Source organism: Balaenoptera acutorostrata, chromosome 5 (genome assembly GCF_949987535.1).
Source record: "Balaenoptera acutorostrata chromosome 5, mBalAcu1.1, whole genome shotgun sequence".
Lineage (NCBI taxonomy): Eukaryota > Metazoa > Chordata > Mammalia > Artiodactyla > Balaenopteridae > Balaenoptera > Balaenoptera acutorostrata.
Window position 1 is genome coordinate 117,976,599 of NC_080068.1, and position 19,801 is coordinate 117,996,399.

The window sequence follows — 19,801 nt, forward strand, 5'->3', positions numbered from 1 at the left end:
CTACACTAAAGAGAGAATTTTCCCTGAGTCTATCTTTTTTTGGTATATGTTTGAAGTGGGGCATAGTAACAATATTGAAGGACAGAGAATTACTATTTGATGATAATTCTACCATTTATGTAATAACAAATGCAACAATTTTTTTGAGAGCCAGATATTGCTAAATGCTGTGAGGGACACTATTGTGAATACAGAAAGACATATTGATGTAAAACTATCAATAGGAAAATACTAAATGGTAAAATGGAATAAGTTATTTTTCTACTCAAGGGTATTGAGGAAGACTTTGAATTTGAAGAAATATGAGACCTGAGTCTTAAAGACTGAATTGTATTTTAAAACAACAGTGAAGAGATGGTTTCTAGTTATATATTATAGAATTATATAGAACTACATAGAATATATATTACATATTCTATTTGATATATATATATGTAAAAGAATGGAAATAAATAGCATGTTTATGGAGTCATGAGAGATTCAGTGGGTTTGGAAATTCAGCAGGATTATGAAGAAAGGTTGTGGGAGATAGGTTGGCAAGGTGCACTGAGGGAGAAGATAAGGTTGTGGAAGTATTCTGAATGCCCTATTTATTTTGGATTTTATTTTATGTGTAATGGAGAAATATTGACACTTTTTAATTGTGGAAGCAAGATTTGTGTGTGACAAGCAGTTTGTATTTTAACAATTCAGTCAGTGCCTGACTGGATGAGGATAGGGAGAGACACAACCATCTGTGAGGAAACAGAGACTAAGATGATTGCTCTTGGTTAATAGGGAAAAGAGAAGATATGATTAAGGGTGTTACAGGGAAATGATCAGTAGAACTTGTTGGCGTATTGGACATAATGTGAAAGAGAAAAGAGAATCAAAGATGACTCTGGGACATAATAGATCACATAGCTGAGGTAAACGGTGATGTCATTTATTGGGATGAAAAAATCCAGAAAGAAGAGTATGCTGTCAGTGTTTCTTGGGTTGTGTTCAAGTGTATCTATCTAGTATGAAGTCTGACTTTTTTTTGGTGGAACTGTTCTGGGTGCTGAAAAAAATAGCCATGATGCAGCTCGGTGATTGGGTTTCTGAAGAACAGTAAAGATATGGGTTTCAGAGTAAAGAAGTTCAGGGTGTCAGAAGGCTCATAAATATTGAATTCATCAATTTATTTATAAGGAATAGCAGGAGATAGGCTGGAGATGGAGTAATACTTTTTCCTAGGCAACAGTTTTTGAAATTTTCCCCTCTGAGTCACATCCTCTAAGTTCGTATTTCTCAAAACATGGCTACCTGAGTAGCAGCAACAGCAACTTGGAACTTGTTCAAGGTACACCTTAGATCCCACCCATTACCTACTATATCAGGAATTCGGGGCATTTGAGGGCCAGAGTCTGTTTTGAGAATATCACCAGGTGATTCTGATTCACTCTAAAGAGTCTCAATCTTGATTGCACGTTGGAATCATCAGGGGATCATTAAAATATACTGATACCTGGACCATGTCCAGTGATTCTGCTATAGACAAGTGTGTGCCCTGGGCAACAGGACTAGGAATTTTGAAAGTTCCCCAGGTGATTCTAATGTGCAACTAGGGCTGAGAACTGTTGTTCCAAAGAGTAATTACAAGGAAATCCTAAGAGGAGTTTTCTTCAACCTTTAAAGTGCAAACCAGCCATCTAGGGTTACTCTTAAAAGTGTGAATTCTGATACAGTAGGTCTGAGGTGGACCCTGAGAGTCTTCATTTCTAGTCTGCTCCTCTGTGAGCCATGTGTGACCGCAGACTACGCTTCAAAGAGCAAAGCTCTAGAGCAGATTTGCCAAGCATATATGACACATCTTCCACAGTGTGAAGAAACAAGGGATTAGTTGGGGACGATTAGTTTGACATAAGAACTGGTTGCTCAGCAAAAGAGATCAGAAGTGGGAGTAGAAGCCAATAAAATTTACAAACATATTCAATTTTTATAATGTTTTTAGATCCAATTGTCCAAAAATACAAGCACTTTTTAAAAAGACTAGTCTTTTAAATCAAACTATGGGATCAAGCTAATCTGAAGGGGTCAAAATTAAATTTTTGCAAGTAGGCTCCAAGTGAATCATTGGATTATCATATTTCTGCCATGTTTTCCTGGAGAGGACGTGGGTTTAAGTTCCTAGTATAACATTGATTGTCCTACTAAATATTATTCTGGAAGGATTAACCCACATAGGCTCATATTAATCTACTCACAGGTCAATAGGAAAGTATTTGTGTGTTTTCACTTAATAGTAAAAGTCAACTTATAATTTTGGAACTTTAGAACTATGGGGAAAAAGATCCCAAAAGAGGATTACGTAGCCTTTTTGGCCATTTTTGAAGAAATGTGCCTTTGTAGGTGTTTTTTTATATGCACATTTAATTAAGTACAAATAGTATTACAATTGGTAAATAATCAGTAAGCTGAACTTGGCATGAATTTTTTTTGTTTGCTTTTGGGTTTTTGTTTGTTTTTTTGTCTCTCTTTTTTTTTTTTTTTTTTTTTGCCAGTAACCATATTTTATTCACCTCGTTTACCTTGCGTATATTGAAGAATCCTTGCATCCCTGGGATAAATCCCACTTGATCGTGGTGTATGATCCTTTTAATGTGTTGTTGGATTCTGTTTGCTAGTATTTTGTTGAGGATTTTTGCATCTATATTCATCAGTGATATTGGTCTGTAATTTTCTTTTTTTGTAGTGTCTTTGTCTGGTTTTGGTATCAGGGTGATGGTGGCCTCATAGAATGAGTTTGGGAGTGTTCCTTCTTCTGCAATTTTTTGGAAGAGTTTGAGAAGGATGGGTGTTATCTCTTCTCTAAATGTTTCATAGAATTCACCTGTGAAGCCATCTGGTCCTGGACTTTTGTTTGTTGGAAGATTTTTAATCACAGTTTCAATTTCATTACTTGTGATTGGTCTGTTCATATTTTCTGTTTCTTCCTGATTCAGTCTTGGAAGGTTATACCTTTCTAAGAATTTGTCCATTTCTTCCAGGTTGTCCATTTTATTGGCATAAAGTTGCTTGTAGTAGTCTCTTAGGATGTTTTGTATTTCTGCGGTGTCTGTTGTAACTTCTCCTTTTTCATTTCTGATTTTATTGATTTGAGTCCTCTCCCTCTTTTTCTTGATGAGTCTGGCTAATGGCTTATCAATTTTGTTTATCTTCTCAAAGAACCAACTTTTAGTTTTATTGATCTTTGCTATTGTTTTCTTTGTTTCTATTTCATTTATTTCTGCTCTGATCTTTATGATTTCTTTCCTTCTGCTAACTTTGGGTTTTGTTTGTTCTTCCTTCTCTAGTTTCTTTAGGTGTAAGGTTAGATTGTTTACTTGAGATTTTTCTTGTTTCTTTAGGTAGGCTTGTATAGCTATAAACTTCCCTCTTAGAACCGCTTTTGCTGCATCCCATAGGCTTTGGGTCGTCGTGTTTTCATTGTCATTTGTCTCTAGGTATTTTTTTATTTCCTGTTTGATTTCTTCAGTGATCTCTTGGTTATTTAGTAACGTATTGTTTAGCCTCCATGTGTTTGTCTTTTTTACGTTTTTTTCCCTGTAATTCATTTCTAATCTCATAGCGTTGTGGTCAGAAAAGATGCTTGATATGATTTCAATTTTCTTAAATTTACTGAGGCTTGATTTGTGACCCAAGATGTGATCTATCCTGGAGAATGTTCCGTGCGCACTTGAGAAGAACATGTAATCTGCTGTTTTTGGATGGAATGTCCTATATATATCAATTAAATCTATCTGGTCTATTGTGTCATTTAAAGCTTCTGTTTCCTTATTTATTTTCATTTTGGATGATCTGTCCATTGGTGTAAGTGAGGTGTTAAAGTCCCCCACTATTATTGTGTTACTGTTGATTTCCTCTTTTATAGCTGTTAGCAGTTGCCTTATGTATTGAGGTGCTCCTATGTTGGGTGCATATATATTTATAATTGTTATATCTTCTTCTTGGATTGATCCCTGGATCATTATGTAGTGTCCTTCCTTGTCTCTTGTAACATTCTTTATTTTAAAGTCTATTTTATCTGATATGAGTATAGCTACTCCAGCTTTCTTTTGATTTCCATTTGCATGGAATATCTTTTTCCATCCCCTCACTTTCAGTCTGTATGTGTCCCTAGGTCTGAAGTGGGTCTCTTGTAGACAGCATATATATGGGTCTTGTTTTTGTATCCATTCAGCCAGTCTATGTCTTTTGGTTGGGGCATTTAATCCATTCACGTTTAAGGTAATTATCGATATGTATGTTCTTATGACCATTTTCTTAATTGTTTTGGGTTTGTTTTTGTAGGTCCTTTTCTTCTCTTGTGTTTCCCACTTAGAGAAGTTCCTTTAGCATTTGTTGTAGAGCTGGTTTGGTGGTGCTGAATTCTCTTAGCTTTTGCTTGTCTGTAAAGCTTTTGATTTCTCCATCAAATCTAAATGAAATCCTTGCTGGGTAGAGTAATCTTGGTTGTAGGTTCTTCCCTTTCATCACTTTAAGTATATCATGCCACTCCCTTCTGGCTTGCAGAGTTTCTGCTGAGAAATCAGCTGTTAACCTTATGGGAGTTCCCTTGTATGTTATTTGTCGTTTTTCCCTTGCTGCTTTCAGTAATTTTTCTTTGTCTTTAATTTTTGCCACTTTGATTACTATGTGTCTCGGCGTGTTTCTCCTTGAGTTTATTCTGTATGGGACTCTCTGCGCTTCCTGGACTTGGGTGGCTATTTCCTTTCCCATGTTAGGGAAGTTTTCGACTATAATCTCTTCAAATATTTTCTCGGGTCCTTTCTCTCTCTCTTCTCCTTCTGGGACCCCTATAATGCGAATGTTGTTGCGTTTAATGTTGTCCCAGAGGTCTCTTAGGCTGTCTTCATTTCTTTTCATTCTTTTTTCTTTAGTCTGTTCCGCAGCAGTGAATTCCACCATTCTGTCTTCCAGGTCACTTATCCGTTCTTCTGCCTCAGTTATTCTGCTATTGATTCCTTCTAGTGTAGTTTTCATTTCAGTTATTGTATTGGTCATCTCTGTTTGTTTGTTCTTTAATTCTTCTAGGTCTTTGTTAATCATTTCTTGCATCTTCTCAATCTTTGCCTCCATTCTTATTCCGAGGTCCTGGATCATCTTCACTATCATTATTCTGAATTCTTTTTCTGGAAGGTTGCCTATCTCCACTTCATTTAGTTGTTTTTCTGGGGTTTTTTCTTGTTCCTTCATCTGGTACATAGCCCTCTGCCTTTTCATCTTCTCTTTCTGTAACTGTGGTTTTTGGTCCACAGGCTGCAGGATTGTAGTTTTTCTTGCTTCTGTTGTCTGCCCTCTGGTGGTTGAGGCTATCTAAGAGGCTTGATGGGAGGCTCTGGTGGTGGGTAGAGCTGACTGTTCTGTCTCTTTTTTAAAATATTTATTTTATTATTTTTTTATACAGCAGGTTCTTATTAGTTATCTATTTTATACATATTAGTGTATATATGTCAATCCCAACCTCCCAATTCATCCCACCATCACCACCGCTCCCTGCCTCCACTTCCCCCCCTTGGTGTCCATACTTTTGTTCTCTACATCTGTGTCTCTATTTCTGCCTTGCAAACCAGTTCATCTGTACCATTTTTCTAGATTCCACATACATGCGTTAATATATGATATTTGTTTTTCTCTTTCTGACTTACTTCACTCCGTATGACAGTCTCTAGGTCCATTCATGTCTCTACAAATGACCCAATTTCGTTTCTTTTTATGGCTGAGTAATATTCCATTGTATATATGTACCACAGCTTCTTTATCCATTCATCTGTCGATGGGTATTTAGGTTGCTTCCATGACCTGGCTATTGTAAATAGTACTGCAATGAACATTGGGGTGCATGTGCCTTTTTGAATTATGGTTTTCTCTGGGTATCTGCCCAGTACTGGGATCGCTGGGTCATATTGTAGTTCTATTTTTAGTTTTTTTAGGACCCTCCATACTGTTCTCCATAGTGGCTGTATCAATTTACATTTCCACAAACAGTGCAAGAGGGTTCCCTTTTCTCCACACCCTCTTCAGCATTTGTTGTTTGTAGATTTTCTGATAATGCCCATTCTAACCGGTGTGAGGTGATACCTCATTGTATTTTTGATTTCCATTTCTCTAATAATTAGTGATGTTGAGCAGCTTTACAGGTGCCTCTTGGTCATCTGTATGTCTTCTTAGGAGAAATGTCTATTTAGGTCTTCTGCCTATGTTTTGATTGGGTCGTTAGTTTTTTTTATATTGAACTGCATGATCTGTTTATATATTTTGGAGATTAATCCTTTGTCAGTTGATTCATTTGCAAACATTTTCTCCCACTCTGAGGGGTTGTCTTTTTGTCTTGCTTATAGTTTCCTTTGCTGTGCAAAAGCTTTTAAGTTTCATTAGGTCCCATTTGTTTATTTTTGTCTTTATTTCCATTACTCTAGGAGGTGGGTCAAAAAGGATCTTGCTGAGAGTTATGTCAAAGAGTGTTCTTCCTATGTTCTCCTCTAAGAGTTTGATAGTGTCTGGCCTTACATTTAGGTCTTTAATCCATTTTGAGTTTATTATTGTGTATGGTGTTAGGGAGTGCTCTAGTTTCATTCTTTTACATGTAGCTGTCCCATTTTCCCCGCACAACTTATTGAAGAGACTTTCTTTTCTTCAATATATCCCTGCCTCCTTTGTCATAGATTAGTTGACCATAGGTGCATGGGTTTATCTCTAGGCTTTCTATCCTGTTCCATTGATCTATATTTTTGTTTTTGTGCCAGTACCATATTGTCTTGATTACTGTAGCTTTGTAGTATAGTCTGAAGACAGGGAGTCTGATTCCTCCAGCTCCATTTTTTTCTGCCAAGGTAGCTTTGGCTATTCGGATCTTTTGTGTCTCCATACAAATTTCAAGATTTTTTGTTCTAGTTCTGTAAAAAATGCCATTAGAACTTTGATTGGGATTGCATTGAATCTGTAGATTGCTTTAGGTAGAATAGTCATTTTCACAATATTGATTCTTCCAATCAAAGAACATGGTACATCTCTCCATTTGTTTGTGTCATCTTTGATTTCTTTCATCAGTGTCTTATAGTTTTCTGAGTACAGATCTTTTACCTCCTTAGGTAGGTTTATTGCTGGGTATTTTATTCTTTTTGTTGCAATGGTGAATGGGATTGTTTCCTTAATTCATCTTTCTGATTTTCGTTGTTAGTGTATAGGAATGCAAGAGATTTCTGTGCATTAATTTTGTATCCTGAAACATTACCAAATTCATTGATTAGCTCTAGTAGTTTTCTGGTGGCATCTTTAGGATTATCTATGTATAATATCATATCATCTGCAAACAGTGACAGTTTTACTTCTTCTTTTCCAATTTGAAATCCTTTTATTTCTTTTTCTTCTGAATGCTGTGGCTAGGACTTCCAAAACAATGCTGAATAATAGTGGCAAGAGTGGACATCCTTGATTTCTTCCTGATCTTAGAGGAAAGGCTTTCAGTTTTTCAACATTGAGAATGATGTTTCCTGTGGGTTTGTTGGATATGGCTGTTATTATGTTGAGGTAGGTTCCCTCTATGCCTACTTTCTGGAGGGTTTTTATCATAAATCGTTGTTGAATTTTGTCCAAAGCTCTTTCTGCATCTATTGAGATGATCATGTGGTTTATATTCTTTTTTTTTAAACATCTTTATTGGAGTATAATTGCTGTTCAATGTTGTGTTAGTTTATGCTATATAACAAAGTGAATCAGCTATATGTATACATATATCCCCAAATCTCCTCCCTCTTGCATCTCCCTCCCACCCTCCCTATCCCACCCCTCTAGGTGGTCACAAAACACTTAGCTGATCTCCCTGTGCTATGCAGCTGCATCCCACTAGCTATCTATTTTACATTTGGTAGTGTATATATGTCCATGCCACTCTCTCACTCTGTCCCAGCTTACACTTCCCCCTCCCCGTGGCCTCAAGTTCATTCTCTATATCTGCATATTTATTCCTGCCCTGTCCGTAGGTTCTTCAGAACATTTTTTTTTAGAACATTTTCTTTTTTTAGATTCCATATATATGTGTTAGAACATGGTATTTGTTTTTCTCTTTCTGACTTACTTCACTCTGTATGACAGACTCTAGGTCCATCCACCTCACTACAGATAACTCAGTTTCGTTTCTTTTTATGGCTGAGTAATATTCCATTGTATATATGTGCCACATCTTCTTTATCCATTCATCTGTCAGTAGACACTTAGGTTGCTACCATGTCCTGGCTATTGTAAATAGAGCTGCAATGAACAATGCGGTACTTGACTCTTTTTGAGTTATGGTATTCTCAAGGTATATGCCCAGAGGTGGGATTGCTGGGTTGTATGGTAGCTCTATTTTTAGTTTTGTAAGGAACCTCCATACTGTTCTCCATAGTGGCTGTATCAATTTACATTCCCACCAACAGTGCAAGAGGGATCCCTTTTCTCCACACCCTCTCCAGCATTTATTGATTGTAGATTTTTTGATGATGGCCATTCTGACTGGTGTGAGGTGATACCTCACTGCACATTTGATTTGCATTTCTCTAATGATTAGTGAGGTTGAGCATCCTTTCATGTGTTTGTTGACAATCTGTATATCTTCTTTGGAGAAATGTCTATTTAGGTCTTCTGCCCATTTTTGGATTGGGTTGTTTGTTTTTTGGATATTGAGCTGTATGAGCCGCTTGTAAATTTTGGAGTTTAATCCTTTGTCAGTTTATTAATTTGCAAATATGTTCTCCCATTCTGAGGGTTGTCTTTTCTATTGTTTATGGTTTCCTTTGCTGTGCAGAAGCTTTTAAGTTTCATTAGGTCCCATTTGTTTATTTTTGTTTTTATTTCCATTTCTCTAGGAGGTGGGTCAAAAAAGGATCTTCCTGTGATTTATGTCATAGTGTTCTGCCTATGTTTTCCTCTAAGAGTTTGATAGTCTCTGGCCTTACATTTAGGTCTGTAATCCATTTTGAGCTTATTTCTATGTATGGTGTTAGAGAGTGTTCTAATTTCATTCTTTTACATATAGCTGTCCAGTTTTCCCAGCACCACTTATTGAAGAGGCTGTCTTTTCTCCATTGTATATTCTTGCCTCCTTTATCAAAAATAAGGTGACCATATGCATGTGGGTTTATCTCTGGGCTTTCTATCCTGTTCCATTGATCTATATTTCTGTTTTTGTGCCAGTACCACACTGTCTTGATTACTGCAGCTTTGTAGTATAGTCTGAAGTCAGGGAGCCTGATTCCTCCAGCTCCATTTTTCTTTCTGAAGATTGCTTTAGCTATTCAGGGTCTTTGTGTTTCATAGAACTTTTGAAATTTTTTGTTCTAGGTGTGTGAAAAATGCCATTGGTAGTTTGATAGGGATTGCATTGAATATGTAGATTGCTTTGGGTAGTAGAGTCATTTTCACAATGTTGACTCTTCCCATCCAAGAACATGGTATATCTCTCCATCTGTTTGTATCATCTTTAATTTCTTTCATCAGTGTCTTATAGTTTTCTGAATACAGGCTTTTGTCTCCTTAGGTAGGTTTATTCCTAGGTATTTTATTCTTTTTGTTGCAATGGTAAATGAGAGTGTTTACTTAATTTCTCTTTCAGATTTTTCGTCATTAGTGTATAGGTCTGCAAGAGATTTCTGTGCATTAATTTTGTGTCCTTCTACTTTACCAAATTTATTATTTCTAGTAGGTTTCTGGTAGCATCTTTAGGATTCTCTATGTATAGTGTCATGTCATCTGCAACAATGACAGCTTTATTTATTCTTTTCTGATTTGGTTTCCTTTTATTTCTTTTTCTTCTCTGAGTGCTGTGGCTAAAACTTCCAAAACTATATTGAATAATAGTGGTGAGAGTGGGCAACCTTTTCTTGTTCCTGATCTTAGAGGAAATGGTTTCAGTTTTTCACCATTGAGAAGGATGTTGGCTGTGGGTTTGTCATATATGGCCTTTATTTTGTTGAGGTAAGTTCCCTCTATGCCTACTTTCTGGAGAGTTTTTATCATAAATGGGTGTTGAATTTTGTCAAAAGCTTTTTCTGCATCTATTGAGATAATCTTATGGTTTTTCTCCTTCAATTTGTTTATATGGGTTATCACATTGATTGATTTGCGTTTATTGAAGAATCCTTGCAACCCTGGGGTAAATCACATGTGATCATGGTGTACGATCCTTTTAATGTGCTGTTGGATTCTGTTTGCTAGTATTTTGTTGAGGATTTTTGCATCTATATTCATCAGTGATATTGATCTGTAATTTTCTTTTTTTGTATTATCTTTGTCTGGTTTCCATAGCAGGGTGATGGTGGCCTCATAAAATGAGTTTGGGAGTGTTCCTCTGCAATTTTTTGGAAGAATTTGGGAAGGATGGGTGTTAGCTCTTCTCTAAATGTTTGATAGAATTCGTCTGTGAAGCCATCTGGTCCTGGACTTTTGTTTGTTGGAAGATTTTTAATCACAGTTTCAATTTCATTACTTGTGATTCATCTGTTCATATTTTCTATTTCTTCATTGCTCAGGCTTGGAAGATTATACCTTTCTAAGAATTTGTCCATTTCTTTCAGGTTGTCCATTTTATTGGCATAGAGTTGCTTGTAGTAGTCTCTTAGGATGCTTTGTATTTCTGCGGTGTCTGTGTAACTTCTCCTTTTTCATTTCTAATATTATTGAGTTGTGTCCTCTCCCCCTTTTTCTTGATGAGTCTGGCTAATGGTTTATCAATTTTGTTTATCTTCTCAAAGAACCACCTTTTAGTTTTATTGATCTTTGCTATTGTTTTCTTTGTTTCTATTTCATTTATTTCTGCTCTGATCTTTATGATTTCTTTCCTTGTACTAACTTTGGGTTTTGTTTGTTCTTTTTCTCTAGTTCCTTTAGGTGTAAGGTTAGACTGTTAATTTGAGATTTTTCTTTTTTCTTAAGGTAGGATTGCATTGTTATAAGCTTCCCTCTTAGAACTGCTTTTGCTTTATCCCATAGGTTTTGATCGTCGTGTTTTCATTGTCATTTGTCTCTAGGTATTTTTTGATTTCCTCTTTGATTTCTTCAGTGATCTCTTGGTTATTTAGCATTGTATTGTTTAGCCTCCATGTGTTTGTGTTTTTTACGTTTTTTCCCCTGTAATTTATTTCTAATATCATAGAGTTGTGCTCAGAAAAGATGCTTGATGTCATTTCAGTTTTCTTAAATTTACCAAGGCTTGATTTGTGACCCAAGATGTGATCTATCCTGGAGAATATTCTGTGTGCATTTGAGAAGAAAGAGTAATCTGCTGTTTTTGGATGGAATGTCCTATAAATATCAATTAAATCTATGCAGTTTATTGTGTCATTTAAAGCTGGTGTTTCCTTATTAATTTTCTGTTTGGATGATCTGTCCATTGGTGTAAGTGAGGTGTTAAAGTTCCCCACTATTATTGTATTACCATCGATTTCCTCTTTTATAGCTGTTAACATTTGCATTATGTATTGAGGTGCTCCTATGTTGGGTGCATGTATATTTATAACTGTTATATCTTCTTCTTGGATTGATCCCTTGATCATTATGTAGTGTCCTTCCTTGTCTCTTCTAACATTCTTTATTTTAAAGTCTATTTTATCTGATATGAGTATTGCTACTCCAGCTTTCTTTTGATTTCCTTTTGCATGGAATATCTTTTTCCATCCCCTCACTTTCAGTCTGTATGTGTCCCTAGGTCTGAAGTGGGTCTCTTGTAGACAGCATATATACGGGTCTTGTTTTTGTATCCATTCAGCGGGTCTTTGTCTTTTGATTGGAGCATTTAATCCATTTACATTTAAGGTAATTATTGGTATGTATGTTCCTATTACCATTTTCTTAATTGTTTTGGGTTTGTTTTTGTAGGTCATTTTCTTCTCTTGTGTTTCCCACATAGAGAAGTTCCTTTAACATTTGTTGTAGAGCTGGTTTGGTGGTGCTGAATTCTCTTAGCTTTTGCTGTTTTGTAAGGTTTTGATTTCTCTGTTGAATCTGAATGAAATCCTTGCTGGGTAGAGTAATGTTGGTTGTAGGTTCTTCCCTTTCATCACTTTAAGTACAGCATGCCACTCCCTTCTGGCTTGTAGAGTTTCTGCTGAGAAATCAGCTGTTAACCTTATTGGAGTTCCCTTGTATATTATTTGCCGTTTTTCCCTTGTTGCTTTTAATAATTTTTCTGTGTCTTTAATTTTTGTTAATTTGATTACTGTGTGTCTCAGCGTGTTTCTCCTTGGGTTTATCCTGCCTAGGACTCTCTACATTTCCTGGACTTGGGTGACTATTTCCTTTCCCATATTAGGAAAGTTTTCAACTATAATCTCTTCAAATATTTTATTGGGTCCTTTATCTCTCTCTTCTTCTTCTGGGACCCCTATAATGCGAATGTTGGTGCATTTAATGTTGTCCCAGAGGTCTCTTAGGCTGTTTTTATCTCTTTTTTCTTTATTCTGTTCCACAGCAGTGAATTCCACCATTCTGTCTTCCAGGTCACTTATCTGTTCTTCTGCCTCAGTTATTCTGCTATTGATTCCTTCTAGTGTATTTTTCATTTCAGGTATTGTATTTTTCATCCTGTTTGTTTGTTCTTTAATTCTTCTGCATGTTTGTGCTTTAATTCTTGTAGGTCTTTGTTAAACATTTCTTGCATCTCCTCACTCTTTTCCTCCATTCTTTATCTGAGGTCCTGGATCATCTTCACTATCATTATTCTGAATTCTTTTTCTGGAAGGTTGCCTATCTCCACTTCATTTAGTTGTTTTTCTGGGTTTTATCTTGTTCTGTCATCTGGTACATAGACCTCTGACTTTTTTTTTAATTTTTTATTTATTATTTATTTATTATGTTTATTTTTGGCTGTGTCGGGTCTTCGTTTCTGTGTGAGGGCTTTCTCCAGTTGCGGCGAGTGGGGGCCACTCTTCATCGCAGTGCGCGGGCCTGTCACCACCGCGGCCTCTCCCGTTGCAGAGCAGAGGCTCCAGACGCTCAGGCTCAGTAGTTGTGGCTCACGGGCCCAGTCGCTCCACGGCATGTGGGATCCTCCCAGACCAGGGCCCGAACCCGTGTCCCCTGCACTGGCAGGCAGACTCTCAACCACTGCGCCACCAGGGAAGCCCAGACCTCTGACTTTTCATTTTGTCTATCTTTCTGTGAATGTGGTTTTCATTCACAGGCTGCAGGATTTTAGTTCTTCTTGCTTCTGCTGTCTGCCCTCCTGTAGTTTTAATGAAAATTCAATTTAAATTGTGGTGGTTGAAGGAAACCAATTAAGCTGCCTCCCTTTACCAGTGACAGTAATTGAATCATTACTTGTCTAATTGGGCCCAGCAATGTCTTAATTAACAAAGGGTTGATCTGAGTCTGAGATGACATCTTACTCTTTGGCTGTTGAATTCTGTCTTCTTCTTCATCAAAAGAAAAATAATCAAACATGTGAGAATGATTAAATAGGAGCTCTGCCTTTCAATCTAACCTTTAGGTTCCTGGAGTTAGGAGACATGGACGTTTCCTCTTGTAAATTACATTCTAGACTGATTAATTGATTATTAAATGGGTGAACTGATCTTGAGTGGAAAAGGGATGAGAGATTAATTAATACTATTTAGTAAATATTAAAAGGAATTGGTCCAGAAAGGAGTTAGATACCATGCATTCCTACTATGAGTTAACCCAAATTATAAAGCCATCTCCCATTTTCCCAAGGAGAAGGTCCAAAATGAGGTTTGTGGCTTTTTTACTAACTATACCATGTTAATATTTAATTATAAATACATAATTGTAAAATATTAACTTTTAATATTTAATTTATTAAATAAGTTTTAAAATATTCAAATTCACTTATATAATTACCTTATTTATATAAAAATATGCTTTTCCACATTTCTTGAAAATATTTTATTCAAGCTTTTAATATGTATCTTACAAAGTAGTATCATCACCCTCAGAGTTGGTGGTGAATCCTCTTTGTTGAGAGAACATAATTTTGCCAGACCACATTTTTTAAGATGGAACATGTGTTGGATCAGTATATGTTATTCTCACTGGAAATTTTACCTTGAGAGTATACAATCAGAAAACATTAATACATTTTTTTATATTGTCCTATGTACATGCGTTTATGATCTCCAAAACATAACCACACTTTCTGCTTTGCTTTTTAAGTAAATTTTAGAACCCTTGTTTACAATCAAACACTTACAATTTTGAAGTCAGCCCAGTGAGAGTAATGAAGAAATACGTATTAAAGTTTTTTCTTGTTTTTTTCACCAATTTATTCAGTTAATCATTTAATACTAATATTGACATATGTAGTTTCAGACTAATGTGTCTTCTTTCCCAAACTGTATTTGATTAATCAAAATTTAGTAAATTAAGAGTAGGTCTGCCATAACTAGACTTTGTAAGACCTTGGATATAAAATAACTATATCCTCTTATCTGAGGGTTAAAATTTTAGGAGGAAAAAACCTTTGGCTTATAACTGAGTATGCCCAGCAATAGTAATAAGGTTCAGTTCATAGAAATTTTATCATTGTTTTAAAGCAAATTCATACTATCATGACTTCCGAATTCTACATTCAATTTTATTTTGTATTTGTATCTGAAACTGACTATGATTAGTAAAAATTATAACAGGCAACTTAGGAAATTCTCTAAAGGTGTTCATATATTATATAAAAAGTGATATACACACTACACACTCTCTTTTATTAGACCGAGTGTCCTGTGGAATATTCTTCTCCTTTTGTGTAAGGTCTTTTTGCTGAGAAAAGTAAATTATTAGCAATGATATGTGGAAGCAATTTAATTCAACCTTAACCTTAGGGCTTTTCCCTTTAAATGTAGTAATGTCTAAGTTTGACCCTATGTTAAGAAATTATGTTTACCTGTATATTATCAACTTTTACTAATGGCAAGAAACAAACCCAAAATTGCAGCAGCTTTCCACAAGACACATTTTTTATTGATGTGGATGTAACTTGGAAGCTGTTCTTTGCTGGGCTCCACTGAGCTCAGCCTAGCTGCATGAGTCCTCTCACACCTGTATCCATTCTAAAGGAGAAGCCACCATCTGAGACATGATGTTCTCATGGCAGAGGACAACTGCTTAGATAGGACAGAGCCAACCCAGGCAAAGCATTTAAAGCTTCTATTTGGACAGGTGTATGTCACACCTACTCACACTCCATTGACTAAAACAAGTCTCATGGCTAAGCCAATGTCAATGGAACAAGAGGGTGTATTCCCTACCAATGGGGAAGCATGGCTTGGGTGGGGAGGAGCCAAATAATTGTGAGTAAATAATAACTCTACTCTAGCCTGTTAACTGATAGCTAAATCATTTTGCTGAGTGTCTTTTAATTTGTAAAATTTGCTTAAACATCATTAGAATTAAAGCTAATGTAATTGAGTGTGAAGGACATACACTGCTTTTGAGTACCTACAATGGCCATGAAATTGGATGAAGATCAGTCACATGAAAATCGTATAAAAGTTGAGAGAAGACGCTGAATATATTTTCTAATGTACTTATAGTTTCTCATGATGCCATTAATAATAATTTCCTTTATGCTTTTTAAATTCTCAGATAATTTTCATGTTTAAGGTCTATTTGGAAGTTTTTCTACCCTGTACTATTCCTGTCAGTGCAGTATCCAAATCTGGTTCTCTTCCAGCTCTCCTAGAGCTTCTAGGAGGTATTTCATTTCCTTTAGTATTTCTGCTAAAGTAGTTAGACTAAACTCTTTTCTATATATATCCTATGGAACGGATATGTAGCTTCAAGAAGTTAATGTATAAGAAGGTACATAGCATATGGAATGCATTCTAAAAGTCACATCCTTTTTTAGTCCTATGATTTCATTATGAAAATGTTGATATATTTGCTACTTTTAAGAAATACTTTATCGTTAACTTTTGCCATGATGTCCTCAAATTCTTAAGAACAGCTTATCCTGATTTTTCTCATTGTCACTGAAAGCCTGGGAGTGATAATGAACATAAGAAGAAAAACAATTTTCCCACCACTTTCTGATGATGTCTCTAAGCCAATCATATGTCCTAGATCACCAGAGGCAATTCCAATTTAAAATATGCTGCTTCACTTCCCCATAAGTATAATTTTATATATGACATCTATTTTTCATGTTTTGGTTCACAAAAATATGCTATCCTTGGAGCTTCCAGGTTGGTGAGCATGGCGATTCAGGGAAAGGGGTGCCCTAGGAGATGGCATGAAAGCTCCATGCCCTTTCCCATTACCTCGACCTATGCATCTCTTCCATCTGGCTGTTCCTGAGTTATATCCCTTTATAATAAACCAGTAATCTAGTTTTGGGTTCTGTTCCCAGGTAATGTGTTCCTTCTTAGACAAATTGACAGAAGAATTACGAGAGGATACAGAAAGAACAGTTTATGATGATTAAAAATTTGCCACCGGGTTCGTGCCCTGGTCTGGGAAGATCCCACATGCTGCGGAGCAACTGGGCCCGTGAGCCACAATTACTGAGCCTGCGCGTCTGGAGCCTGTGCTCCGCAACAAGAGAGGCCGCGATAGTGAGAGGCCCGCGCACCGCGATGAAGAGTGGCCCCCGCTTGCCACAACTAGAGAAAGCCCTCGCACAGAAACGAAGACCCAACACAGCCATAAATTAATTAATTAATTAATTTAAAAAAAAATTTGCCACCAAGAAAGCCCTTGAAAATATAGGGCTCACACATATTATCGAATCACTTTTTCTCCCGGCATATATTCCTGGATTTTTCATGGCTATAAGACTCTATCTATCATAAGACTCATGAAATGCATGATAAATCCATTTGCTTATGAAGCATATGGGAAATATAAGATCCAACAGAAGATAGAAGAAACTCGTGCACAGAGTCCAATTAAAGAAATTTCCAAAAGTTAACAAAGGGCTAGCACTTAACTGAGGAAGAGGAAGAGAACAAAAATCTACATAGAAGAAGAAAGTTAAGAGCCTTCCTAATATTCTTTCTGACCAGCGATGGTTTTAAAGTTACATTTGAGAACCATGACTTTCAAGGAGACAAAGAGAGTGAAGAATTTAGGCTTTTGAATTTACCTGTTCAAAAATTAGTGAAAAAAGCAAGAAGAAACTAAGATTCTTAGATTCTTCATGAAAAAGAAGAAGAGAAAGAACTGGAAGGAAAACCAAGTGATGCAGAAAATTTTGAGTTCAGATGTTAAAAAAGATGGGGTTGAAGAGGTCAGGAAGTAGCACAGACTTCTCCACCAAGCGGCAGCAGTAGGAAAGACACAAGGAGAACCAGCAGATGGTCCTCAAGCCCCAGTTATATGTGATCAAAGCAGGAGAAGAACTCGGAAGCTTCAAAGACTCTGCCACCAACCAGAAGCAGATGAATAAAACCCTGGAAGATCATTTGAAACTTGAATCAGAAAATGGGACATTGAGTGTATCAGACACTACAATTGGCAGTAAACAATTGACATTCACATTAAAGAGGTCTGAATAGCAGAAGCAACAGGAGACTGAGAAGTTGCACTGACAGGAAAAGAAAACACTTCCTGGTTCAGCAGGTCACCTGAAGTTAAGACACAGAAGAGGATGGCTGTTTCTTTGAATTTGGAAATGATCCTACTTGTGATTTGAAAGGAGGACCTCTCCCCCAAACTGATCATCATTAGAATACATTAAACACAGAGAGGGGAATGCACATTTTTAATGTTTTGTATAAATTCCAGATGCAACTAAAAAGTTAAAGATTTGACAACTTGTCCCTATGCCTTATGGGTCAGACTTTGAAACTGAACCCCTTCCCCCCACCAAAATGGTCAGTGTGTCGCCCCCAGGGTGCTTTTTGTAAGTTGCTGCTCCCCATAAACATGGTCATTTTCCCATGGTTTTAATCAAGTAAGCCAGGTTGTTATTTTTTAACAATGTAATACGTGTGCCATGAAATGGAAGGTTACCCTGTGCTAAAAATGAAGCTTGATCATGCTCTGGGGACTTCTTTTCTTGCAATACCTGCTTCCATTCACTATCCAGTCAGTGGCCCAAGCAGTGCGAGCTGCAGACCAGTCTTCCAGCAGCAGACTGAGCTCTCCATTCTTCAGTAGGGAACTGCCGGATAGCACAGAGGGCACCTGCCAACCTTCAGACCAGCCTGGGACCTGGGATTGAGCAGCAGTAAATTTGGGAGCTGGAGCAGTTCATTCATCCTGACATTCCTCCTTGGTTACAGCCTTTTAAGCAGCCTGATCTTCCTTTTCAGTCTATTTCAGACCTCTGAAGGAATAGAGATTAGGTGTGACCTCCCATGGGTGTTCACAGGAGAAGGTGCCACGCATGTGCAGAACTTCCTTGGCCAGCATCTACCACATCAGACTCACTAAGTGAGCCCCTTTGTTGTGATAGGGGATGGTCTCTGTCCTGCCTGCTAGAGCCTTCACATAGAGCAGAGGACAGTCTGTGTTATACTGAGTGATTGTAGGCGGGTTAACATAAGATGCCTCTGTGAGAGGCTGGTGGTCAACCCTCAGATCCGTAACCACCAGAAATCATGACCCCCAGAAGGCTGCCTGGATTTGGTTGGTGAATATTCCAGGAGTTAAGCAGCCAGCAGTAGGAGTGGCTCCAGTGACAGCAGCAAACTTCAGCACAGCTCAATCACCAGTAACCTTGGAGGATATGACACAGATATCAGCTGAGTTTTCAATGGCACAAGCTGCCGGCAAAGGCTTCTAAGCTTTTCCCAGTTTCTCTTCATATTTATGATGTAAATGTCACTGCTTTTTTTTTTTTTTTTTTTTTTTGTAGATGTACTGTTCCATTTGGAAGTCAAGGTTGTTGCCACCTAAGTGGGTTCCTGCTGCAAGGAATTTGTGGACATCCTCCTCCCTCATTAGCAGAACATCAAGGGCTCTGGACATGGTGAAAGTTTCCATTTAACTTATGATAGGAACCCAGAACAATGCTGTATGGACCCCTCTATGGGTAGTGCAGAAAGGTGAGTTGTATTTTGATTTGTATTTTTATTATTATCAACTTGCACATTTTTTTCATGTGTATTGTCGGTTTATATTTCTTCATTTGTGAATTATCACGATGTTTTCCCATTTTTCTTTGGAGACTTTGTCTTTTGCTAAGTTAGAAGCATCCCTTATAGATAGTAGCTAGTTTCAACACTCATCCCTCAAATGTGTTGCTAAAATACTTTCTCAGTTTGGGGCTTTCTTTTTAAAATTCTTTAAAGGTATTTAACAAGCAACTTTTATTTGTACTTTTTATAGTTTTTGACCAAAAATGAGGTACTGAAAATAGGTTTTCAGGAAAACTAATTTAGCAGTGGTAGGCAGGGTTGATTAGCTAGGGAAAGCTCAATTAAGATATCAGTTCATAATCAAAAAGTGAGACAAGTTTCTGCAGTCAGAAGCTGGAGGTGGAAATAAAACATAATGAATAAGTATCAGATGCCTTTTAAGGGAAGAATGATAGGAATTGGTTCAATGTAGGATCTAAAGAGATATGAGTTCCAGATGATTCCAAAATTTAAGACTAAGAAAAATGTATCAGTGTTAGAAACATAAATGTTAGCATGCTACCCCATTGTTTTTCTCAAGGTTTGTTTTCTTTGATTTTAAGTAAACTGAGTTTAAGGTGTCAACAATCTACAAATATGAACACTGAAGAGTTCTTAGGAATTTTTTTCTACCACATCTTTGATAAGCATTCCAAAATAACGAAACCAAATTCATGTTTTGTTTTATTTCGTTATAACCATTATTTGTGTTGTTAGCTAGTGGCCACCAG

At 36.8% G+C, this 19,801-nt stretch overlaps 1 protein-coding gene and 2 pseudogenes across 1 annotated transcript in view; 2 read left to right on the forward strand and 1 right to left on the reverse strand.

Moving 5' to 3' along the window:
* UGT8 (UDP glycosyltransferase 8) overlaps positions 1 to 19,801 on the forward strand; it is a 513,963-nt gene that overhangs the window by 260,155 nt on the left and 234,007 nt on the right. The window contains exon 8 of the mRNA XM_057547075.1: positions 18,809 to 18,998. The gene's annotated coding sequence lies outside the window, so the exon portion shown is untranslated. The remainder of the gene's footprint in view (positions 1 to 18,808; positions 18,999 to 19,801) is intronic.
* Positions 16,204 to 17,612, forward strand: LOC103019363 (nucleolar protein 10-like; annotated as a pseudogene).
* LOC103019089 (40S ribosomal protein SA-like) lies at positions 17,968 to 18,921 on the reverse strand (annotated as a pseudogene).